Consider the following 11815-nt stretch of genomic DNA (forward strand, 5'->3'; position numbering starts at 1 on the left):
TTTTAAATATTATTTTCTCTTTTGTCAGAAATAAGTCAAGTACATTTTTACATATTTGGGTATGGTTGATTTTAACAAATTACCATTACTCTGGAAAAGAATAGGGCTTACTTTTGAAATTTAAGAGACATACAAATGGATAACTATGATTAAACAAGTATTAATTACTGATGAAACTTTAAATATTTGAAATTTGGGGAAAAAATAGTTTTTTTAAGCCTCCAAATGGGAGAATAGTATAATAATGAATAATAAATATTTCAAGTACTAACCAGGCCCGACCCTGCTTAGCTTCCGAGATCAGACGAGATCGAGCGCATTCAGGGCTGGAGCGATAGCACAGCAGTTAGGGCGTTCGCCTTACAAGCGGCCAACATGGCCGACCCGAGTTCAATTCCTCCACCCCTCTCGGAGAGCCCGGCAAGCTACCGAGAGTATTCGATATGCCAGACACAGTAACAACAAAGTCTCCAATGGAGATGTTACTGGGCCCGCTCGAGCAAATCGACGATCAATGAGAGGGCCTTTACCTTTACCTTTACCTTTTAATAAATATTTAAATAGTGGAAAGTTCTTTTCTTAAAATAATTTGATACCTAGGGAATTAACATTTTGTCACAATATGACTGATCTACATAAAGTCATACATACACACAAAAATAAAAGTTATGGCTCTCATTTAATTTAATTACAGCATCTTATTTCTCATCAAATACAATAATTTTCCTAAATGCTAAACAACTACTAAGTTATGACTCAATACTAATTGTAACTGTAAGGTTTAAATTTTTTTGCTAAGGCTTTAGTGTTCCATAAATTAAACAAATTATTTTCTATTTTTCCAACTGCATCTCAGGACCATTCATTCTTAAGTTTGCAAAAATATGCGTATGACACAACATTGCCATTTACCATGTGTTATCTAATATGTGACTTTACTAGAGTGTCCTGAGCTTAAATTAAACCAAAGTCTACCAGATTCCACACCTTCTGGTGGGGGGTGGGGGGGGTGGGGAATGTCTCCCAAGAAGTACTCAGTATTTTTTCTTGTGATTCTTAGTCAGTCCAGGTGGAAAATCCTCAGAAGGTAGTACTGCTCAGAGACACAGAATACTTCAGTCCTGTAGTGCAGGGATTACCTGGAGCATCCTGGTGCTGATTAGGGAACGGTGGTGATATTCAAGGGCCTCCAATGTTGTACTTGGCAACATTCTGGTTACCAGGTGGTGCTGAGATGAAACTGAGGTAAGAACTAGGTTGATCTAGTGCAAATGTATGCCTCTACTATCTCTCCACCCCTGAATCAGACTTTCAAAAATGAATATTGACACTCTGTGTTATCAAAAAATTGCAGTGAGTCTAATAAGTTTAGTAGTATGATTTAAGTTTCTAAGCCTAAGAGAAGTTTGCTAGTTCTACTCTAGAACTACCAACTAAATGGCCAAACCTAACAGAAAGACAACCATTAAAACATGCAAAATGTACACAAATAGACATATATATGCAAATACACATATACACACAGTTGTATGCACATATCTATACTTAAATAGGGCAATGTGATGGTGCTTTATGGTTGTTTATATTATATTTTTATATAAATAAAGTGTTAAATCTTGAACTTACATATATATTAAACTGTGATAGAGCCTATGTATATAAAACAATGTTAAAATTCAATTTATTATATATAGTAGATTTCAGGGGGCATTTACATTGTGATTGTAAAAATATAAGATTGATATTCCTGAGATTTTATTAACATTCCAATATATGCAACCAAATAATATAATTTATTTTATAGAGCAATATCACCTCAGAATGTGATTCTGTCTTTGTAAATTAGAAAAGTCTGGAGACACACGTGGCCTATAAAAGTCTTACAATAAGGCTTATAGTAATTTAGGGATATCTCTATTCTTTGCAGAATATTACAGAAGTAGGTCTAAAAATGCCTAGGGTAAGAAAGGTTCCTGGATAATGTATGGGATCCTCCCAAACAGTATGGGAAAACCAGCCTTGCTTTTACAACTTTAATCTTCTGAAAATTAAATAAAAATTATTAAAACTTTATATTTTATCATCAGAAAAAAACATAAATTAGGCATTTTATGAAGTTTTCTCCATTGCACATTTTTTCTCTATGCACAGCACTTGAGATCCAATTGCAGTCAATAGCTGTATTACCAAATCCTTAGAAGAGAGAAGACATGACTGTTTTAAGCAAATATCTGTTAGCTACAAATTGGATTAGCTCCCATTCAGTATCATTTTAATGGCACTAACTAGGAAAAGTATTGAATAATAGGTAGTTGACATTTAAGTATGAATCAAGGCTAAGAGGAATGGGGAAATAATTTGCACAAATTACATCTTATTATGAGTGCAACTTTATGACACAAATACTATATTCACACATATTTACCATTCCTATTGAATAACTCACAGTCTATTTTATTTATGCTTCATGTAACTACTTAAACCCCATTACTATTTACTCTGGCAATGATGCTCAAATGATTTACTTTACTTGGATATAATGAAAAAGATTCAGAGCCAATTTTCTACCCACTACTAAACTTTTATTCCATGGAAAAACATGTTCCTGGTAACAAAGAATTCAGAATTAACAAAACAAACCTACTGAAATGAATCAATTTATAGCTCTAAATGTAAGTTTCTTATTAATGTTTGAGTAGATGCATATGACTATACATATGAATTTAATTCTAAATATGAAGTTATGGTATAAAATAATGTCATATGTTTAGATGCTTCCTTAATAATATGTTGCTAGTTATTAAAATACCATATATGTGTAGGTATATGACTCAGTGCCAGGCTGTTTCCACTCGAGGAGTCACAGAGGGAGGCAGGCAAGAGCCCTACGCACTTCAAGGGACCCAGCCTCAGCAGCCGACCTCCACTACCCAACCATTGTCATGCTCCAGGCCACTTTCCAGACACATCATAGGACATTTTCTACCCATTGTACATAATTACCACACCATGTTTGATGGAGTCCAGACAGTAGGCAACAAATTATATGCTTCTCAGAGTTCTCAGCAAGCTACCAAGAGTATCCCATCTGCATCTGCATGGGCAGAGCCTGGAAAGCTCCCCGTGGTATATTTGATATGCCAAAACCAGTCTATATAACTATAAAGGGTCTCATTCCCCTGACCCTGAAAGAGCCTCCAATCATTGGGAAAGATGAGTAAGAAGAGGCTGCTAAAATCTCAGGGCTAAGTAGAGACATTACTGGCACCCACTTGAGTAAATAGACGAACAATGGGATAACAGTGATACAGTGATATGTGTATGTAAAAGATAAGAATAAAGTAGCTAAACTTTGGTGAGGGGTGAAGAGAAGATGATGTTGGTACTGCAGCAGGAGTGAGAGCTGGCAGAGCAGCAGCTCTGAGTAGTTCAGAAGAGTGGGGCAAATGGGGTCATAAAATTTCTGCGTGAATGACTCTAAGTGCCCTTTAAATATTTTCTCTCAAAAAGAGTGACTTTAAGTGGAACCAAACTGGTACCAAGCCACACTGGGACTCACAAAGCTGGCAGAGGTACTCATGCAGGAAACCTGACGGAGCTCTTGCTATCGGCACCTGATCCTTTGGTGGCAAAATATTAATGGGAGTGAATAGGATTCTTCAGATCCAACTTGGCCCTACCATGGAGTGCAGGTCTTAGATTTGAGGTGGCACCTATGTTCCCACCACTGGAGGCCGGTTCATGCAACTTACCACCAGCAGATCATCCTCACTGCCATCTCTTTCCCAGACCTGCCTGTGATGCCAGTGCCACCAGCAGCATATTATGGAGGAAAATCTCCTTGAGCACCACTTGTCTTGAGAGTAAGGATGGGGATGTGTGCCCTCTGGGCAGGTTCTGCTGAACTGGTGGTGGCTTTTGCTCAACAAGAGTCCTCGAGCCACAAAAATTACCAGCCCTGGCCTGGGGCCTGGCCCTTGCTCTCACCACCACTGGAGCCCAGAGGGCACAGTACCACAGGTAGTTCAACATGGACAAGGGAGGCAAAGGCTTTCTGCAGCCTGATTGGGTCCTCAGCCTCCCTGACAATCCAAAATTACCACTGTGCTTCTGGCTAGACTCCAACAACTCAGGACCAACTTTTCCAAGAAATTCAAACACCAAAAGTTAGGTATGTGGGAGCTATGCCCACAAACTACCACTGGCTCAGCCATACAAGCTCAGTTACTGGACTTGCTCAAGACTCATAAATAAATCATAAAAGAGATCAAAAGATGAAGTTAATCTCAAACTGACAGAAGGCTGAACAGACCAGGGTGGATTGGAGGGGGTGGGTTTACCTGGTGCCCATCCAAACTGAGCCCTTAGCAGCCACTTGTTCCTACAACCCAGAATTGCCACCATGTCCCCAGCCAAACTCCACTGTCTCAGGACAGATCTCACAGAAATATTAATCTGCTGAAAATTCAAGTATGCGGGTTTTTTTGACTCTCCAGGCTTTCTCAGGGTCGGGATTAGCTACCTCCCCCATGTCCCTGTGCCTCCAGAAGCCCTGGCAGTTACATCTGCACCCCAAAGCTGCCACCTAGTTAAATAAAGCAAATCCAGATATACCTTCCTGATAAAAACAATGAACACCCTGAGCAAATATGATGACCTCTTAGAACCTATATTGTAAACTATAATGCACAAAAGGAAAGGGAGAGAGACAGAGAGAGAGAGAGAGACAGAGAGAGACAGAGATAGAGACACAGAGACACAGAGAGAGACAAAGACGGAGACAGACAGAGAGAGACAGAGAGAGAGAAGAAAGAAAAAAATGGGTTTGAGGGGATGGCAGGAGGGATATTGGGGATGTAGGTGGTAGAAAAGGTACACAGGTGGAAGAATAGGTGTTGGAACATTGTATGACTGAAACCCAATCATGAACAACTTTGTAACGATCTATCTTATGGTTGTTCAATAAAAAAATTAATTAAATTGAGGGAAATGTATATGTAAACTTTAGTAATATAAGTATGAATCATTCATCTTTGAATTAGTTCTCCCTATTTAAAGTGTATTAACTAGAAAACTATAAGTATAATCATTAGATTTACTATAAATGAAAATTTCACTAAATAACCCAATAGTGAACAAATTGATAAACATTATTTTTAAGTTTTAGCATCACGTAACTTAAAAGCAAGGTGGATAAAGGTATAAATCAAGGAACTCCTCAATGAAATAATGCAATAATGGCAAAGTATATTTTCCTTTCAAATTTTCTAAGTTCTCATTCTTGTTTTGTTTTGTACAAAAAGTAAGAGAAGTTTAATAGTGTTGTCTTACATTTAGACTGCAAGATAAAATAGTGATTTATAGCTCTGAGGAGATACTAACACTAATGAGAATAAATGAGTATAAAATTTAGCAAGCCTTCATAAGTTGCTTTGTACATCATTAGCAAGTTGCTTTTAAGCATAATGAAATACATGTTCAAGCTAATTAGGGAAGAGTTAATAAAAAGAGGGGAAATTCCTAAGGGAATTTGTGAATTTATTGTACAGCAGAATAGGTTTTTGTGTCACATCAAGTGATAAAAAGATAATATAAATGAAAAGAAAACCATGGGAAAATGATTTATGGATGTGCAATATTTTATATTTCTCTGACCAGATAATGAGGGAGGTTAATGAAGTCAATTTATTGGGCAATTTAAAATGGTCCACATTACCACTTTCTGTTTTTCCTTTTTTAGTAATTCATCATGAATTGCAAAGTTATTCGTTATTGTTTCAAGAATATCACATTTCAACACTGATCCTTTCACCAGTGTCTACTTCCATCTATCAATGTCTCTCACCCTGACCCTACTTCTACTAACCACCACCTCTTTTCCTCCCGTCCACCATCTGCTTCTAAAGGGGCGCTTTTATTTTATAACTGTTGGCACTGGTTTACCAGAAGTCCCATCTTCTTATGTTCCAACTAGATTGACTTGGGGATAAATTTGGTAGAATAATTTGAGAGTATGTCTCACCATTCTAAAAGACCAGGGATACAATGGGGAAAAAAATGAACTGAGGTTTAAATAACATTCTAAAGCCTTTAAATTAAAAATTCTTTTAATTACTGTAAAAAGGTAATTTCTCCTGAAAAATGGTCTGGGGTTTTATAAGAGAACAGATTTGCATATCTAGGTTATCTTTTCAGTCCATTCTAAATCTGTAAAATAAATCCAAAGACCTAGAATGACTGAAACTCACAATCCTGACTTTTGAATAATGAGACAAGCTGTCAAAACTGTATTAGTTTACTGCCACACTTTTCCTCCATTCTCCAGGTAAAGCAGGTTCATTTGAATTGAGGCACTGCAATACAATTGTCCTTGGCTCAAAGCTTAAAGTTAAGCATAGGTTATCCTCAATTTACCCTTCTCCCAAGTAAATTTTATTCTGTTTAGGTTTGAGGATAAAACAGAGTGTATCTCAGGGAACCAAAATTTGAGATTTTATTGTTCATACAGAAGTCCACTATTCTACAGCTCAAATTTCCTTTCCATGCTATTTCCAGATTAAAATCCCTTCTTGTGACATTGATAAGCAAGATGGGTTTTTAGGACACAAAGTCCATGGTCTTCTCAAGTTAGTAGCAACTGAATAAAACTTTAAGTACAGCTGGCTCTGGTCCCAAAATTATACACATAAACTTCCAAAACAAAGTTTAGGCTGCAAGCTTGTAAGCTAAAAGAAAGATTGCTAGTTTAGAAACCAAAGAGCTTAAAATATGCCCTTTAACCACAGACTATTGGAGGAAGGTAATAAAAGGCACTCAGAATTTTAATAATATAGCACTGTAGCACTGTTCTCCCTTTGTTCATTGATTTGCTACAGCAGGCATCAGTAACGTCTCCATTGTAAGACTTGTTGTTTTTTTTTTGCATATTGAATTCACCACGGGGAGCTTCCAGGCTCCGCATGTGGGCAGGATACTCTTGGTAGCTTGCCAGGCTCTCTGAGAGGGACTGAGGAATCAAACCCAGGTAGGCCGCCATATGCAAGGCAAATGCCCTACTTGCTGTGCTACCTCTCTAGCCCTTAATTGTATAACGCTTAAATAAAAGGCGTGGGGGAATGCCCTGCCACAGAGGTGGGACTAGGTGGGGGGCATCGGGGACTGGGAGGGCTACTGAGTTCATTGGTGGTGGAGAATGGACACTGGTAGAGGGATGGGTACTTGATCATCATATAACTGAAACCCAAGAACAAAATTTTTTAAGTCTACAACTGTACCTCATGGTGCTTCACTAATTAAAAATAACAAATAAAATAATAATAATACAATGTTTTTTTAAAAAAAGTGAAAATGTGAGTATCCTCTGGAAAAAAATGTTGCTATTTGACTACCCATAAAGGTGCTTATAAGATTTTCTATCTCCTTTCTGCATTATTTCTAAAAATACAGTATTAAAATATCTGCTTCTAGTGTTGGTCTGGGGAAGTTCTGTGTAATAAGATCAATGTTGATTTTTTTTGTTTTGTTTTGTTTATTTTAGTCAATAGACTTGTACATTGTGCTTCTTTTCCCCTTTTTTATTCACCTTTCTTTTTACCTGCAGATAAAACATGCTCTGTTACCATGAGCATAAGAGCAATCCATTAAGGAAAGGGAAGCCAAAAGCTAGAATGTATGTGATTGCTTGAAATAATGGATTTATGACACAAACATTGATCACTCATAAAACTTTTTGCCAGAAATATACTATTATCTTTTTGGCTCCTATTGTCTGTAACACTCCAGAAAAAAAAAATTATTAAATTATAAATCTTTAGAAATGAAAATGTTACTGAAATTTAACAGCTATTATATTTAATATTACTTTAATGGCGATTATTTAAATTATCATTGTTACCCAAACTATAGAAACACCAAGGGAAAGCAGTTCAGTACCAAGGGGGTAAGGGTGGGGGTGGGGGGTTGTCATATAGCATGTATGACATCCAGATTACTAGGCCCCAAGTCCCTTTAGCTCATCCATCCTTTGAGGATGACAATAGTAATTCTTACCCAGTGGGTGAGCAGTGGACTACTTTCAAAAATAAAGTGTCCTGGTACTTCAAACTCCATAGCATGAAAAAAACTGCACCAGGATAAAGCCAGGCTAGTTGATGTTTCTCTTCCACTTTCACCCCCAAATGCTTCCTTCCTTCCCTTATAACTTTCTATTGAAAAACTGAGCATGTGTGAGAAATTTCCACCCAGATTTTGAAAGCCTCTTAGTTATCAGTCCTAAAGATCTCCAAACCACAAGAGTGAGCAATGTGCTATGCTGGACAGTAGACCTGTGACTTCATACTAGAGTACAAGCCAGGATAGCGAAGTAGCCTTATCTGAGAGGTTCTTTCATTCCAAATAATCTGTTTAAGCTGAAAAACAAATTAAATCTTAAGTTTCATAACCATTGTTTACTGTTATACATCAAAAATCCTATGGCTTTGGATTGTTCACTGCATCATAAAGAACAAAACCAAGTTTAAGCTGTTAAAAATTTCCTCTTGGACACATTGAATGAGGCCTGCTTCTTTCCAGACGCCATCTCAACACAGAGGCATTTTCTTTAATACTTAATGAACATCCTGCTTGTAGAGCTAGAGATTGTCTCCTTATGTTTGGTCCCTTTGCCTGGTGTAAAACAGAACACAACAAAATCCAAGGATAGAGTTTCAAGAGTGAGGAGAGCTCTGCTGAATATGAGGCAACGGGAGTCTTGACTTCCTTTCCTGCTCCTGCAGTTTTGTAGACTCTAAACAACACCAACCCCCAATTTCAAGTTGGTGCAAAGCTGATAGTTCAGTTACCAGTGAGTGCTTTTCCACCCCTGCACCAGAGGCACAGACTTTCTGGAAAGGACACACATTAATTATGGGATAAAGGGAAAGGATGGGGGAGACTAACCAGGGTGAGGGTTAACTCTGAGTAACCCAAACAGAGAAAACCTACAAAGAAGGGTGGACCCACAGTTGGTCCTAAACCTAAAAGTCATTAGAAGTCATCTGAGAAAGTGGGCATTCACTCGGTCCAGTTCATTCACCTGTGGTGGGTGGTGCACTAATATCCCCTGGTCTTCCAAGACATCCTCTCCAGCAGCCACCAGATTAGTGAGTGATTTATTCTGACCACACTGGAAATCCACATGATGACTCTTTCCTTCTTCTTTTCCCATGACATCTGGATAAAGGGGAGCTGCACATAGTTATAGATTACTTTAGATCGGCCACCAGATCGCTTCTTAATTTTTCTTTACAGGTAGGGTAACCTTCAATTCCAATGGGAATGTTCTTTAGGCCCCGTTCCTTTAACACTGTTTTAGCGACATCTCCATTTTCAATGTACTTGAAGAATCTGTAGAGCTTTGAGCTATAAGGAATTTGGGAATATTCTTTGCCCATAGGTGGGGGGTGGTCTTCATCCCAGTCCACAGAATCCTCATCTGTTAGCACAATGATGTGGCACTCTCACTCCCCTTTCTTGGCACAACACACCATGATGGGCAGGATGAGCTCCTCGAGGTAGTGATCAGACTGCTTGTGAGCACCATTGTTTGTCAAGTTCATGCAGCAGAGCACTCAGATCTTAACACCAGATAGTGTTGAAGTCAGAGGTAATCACATGCATCTCTGAGGTTGGAGATAGAGCCTTCTCTTGGTGTTTCCATGGCTGGTAACAGTAGAGCTTAGAGTCTAGAACTGGAAGTGTATGTCTTGAGAATATCTCCCAATGTGAAAGTTAGCCTTCCAAACTTTCATTCATCACAAATGATAACATGATGTTCCCTAAGGAAAACTATTTTCTTAAATTCCATTCCCAAGAGATAAAGGGCATGGTAGTTGATTCCATTTTATGACTGCCCCAGTCAGTCTTCCAAAGAGAAAGTTAGATGAACTGTTCTCCTGGCTTTGAAGAGTGTTCTTTGCATTTGCCTACACTATTCCTTACTCAGAAAAGCATTTAGGAGATTAAACTGAGTCACCGCCACCTAAAATTCTGATTACCACTGTAACTTTTGCAAGGCTGATGGCAGGAGTTTAGATATAAGGCTAGGGTCATTTTCTGTAGCCAGTGGGTTTTGGGATTTTTTTTAATGTGATGAGCTGCTTAGGATGGAAGAACTGGCGGTAGGTGCCAGTGCAAATTTCATCAATGACTGTGGATACCAAGTCTACAAACACTGTCCTGGGCACATGCTTGCCAGCACCCGTTTCACTGAAGAAGGTGTTGAAGAAGTCATCTCCTCCCCCAATGGTCTTGTCACTGGGTATCTGGCCATTGGGCTGGATGTCATGTTCCAGGCAGTAGAGCTCCCAGCACACATTGCCAATCTGGACACCAGCCTGGCCAACGTGGATAGAGATGCATTCATGCATGATGAGGACTTGCTGGGTTCCAGACAGGAGACAGCAAAGGATCGGAGTCGAGGGTTTCCCACTGGCAGACTACCAAGGAGTCAGAGGGAGAAGCAGAATCCACGCAGACTGGGCCAGGCTGTTTTCACTCGGGTGAGAACACTCCATGCCCCAAGGGACCCAGCCCCAGCAGCCAACCTCCGCTACCCAACTGCCACCACACTCCAGGACGCTTTCTGAACTGCACAGCCACTTTTCAGCCACATGACACATCATAAGACACTTCCTACCCACTTTCCACAATTGCCACTCCATATTTGATGGGGTTCAGACAGCAACAAAATCATACAGAGAAATAGATAGATAGATAGATGATAGATAGATAGATAGATAGATAGATAGATAGATAGATAGATAGATATGCCTCTCAGAGAGCCCGGCAAGTTACCAAAGAGTATATGGCCTGCCCGGGCAAGGTCTGGCAATCTATTTTATTAAATAGATAAAATATTCAAAAAGTTTGTTAAAAATGATGATCTTATCTGTAGTAATATTTAATATTCTGCAAAGGTCTAGCATATTTTTCATTGTTATATAAAGGGAGTGAGATAAAAATGTAGGGATATGAATATAAGTCAGGAAACAAAAGAAAATACTTGATTTATGTTTAACATTAATTCATTTCTAAAATGCTGAGAATGGTCTGATTTTAACCTTTTTTTCCATCTGAGAAAATGGAGACTTGAAGTTATTTACAGTTGAAAGTAATTTGAAGTGATGTGCAAATGCTTTCTTAGATGCATAGATGAAACTTGAGAAGAGCTCTTACTATACCTGTAATAATGTGGATGAAGAGAAGGAATAATCCCACTATACTTTGGTAGACCACATGTAATATTGTAATGTAACAACTTTACAGATGTCATAAAGTACTTGTTTGTTCCTTTCCCTTTATTTTTATTTCCTTTACCTTATTTATTTTAACTTAGTTATATTTCAATAGGTCTTTAAAAAGATTTTACCAAATCTTTCCTTGAAAGGAATAGACTACAGACACATAAATTAATTAATTGCTCATAATGTCTTGCATGACTTTGTAAATTAAGATTTTGTATAGTGGCTCTTAGACTCCAGGCCCATGTGCTGCTCTTGGCTATTTGTTGCTGATGAGTGCAAATGGTGCCTGAGCACCTCTGTCTCCAACATCTCCCCTCTTGAGATGTGTACCTTCAAATCTAATGCTGTGTCCTGGGACTCTATCTCAACTATGGAGAAGCGCAGATTCTCCCTTGAGCACATTTGTCTTTTTTGGTCTATGTCTCTGTCTCTCACCTTCCTCAAAACTTCCACATAAAATCTGTTTTAACTTTACTGCTACTCTCCTGATTTTTCCTCCCTTTTAGGGAAAGATGAAAACCTGAAAGTCCTGA

The 11815-nt window shown here is 38.5% G+C and overlaps 1 pseudogene; it reads right to left on the reverse strand.

Annotated features, from left to right (window-relative positions):
- Positions 1 to 9014: 9014 nt before the first annotated feature.
- On the reverse strand, positions 9015 to 9697 carry LOC130033638 (BTB/POZ domain-containing protein KCTD20-like; annotated as a pseudogene).
- Between the last annotated feature and the right edge of the window lie 2118 nt (positions 9698 to 11815).

This window comes from Sorex fumeus, unplaced genomic scaffold (genome assembly GCF_029834395.1).
Source record: "Sorex fumeus unplaced genomic scaffold, SorFum_2.1 ptg000054l, whole genome shotgun sequence".
NCBI lineage: Eukaryota > Metazoa > Chordata > Mammalia > Eulipotyphla > Soricidae > Sorex > Sorex fumeus.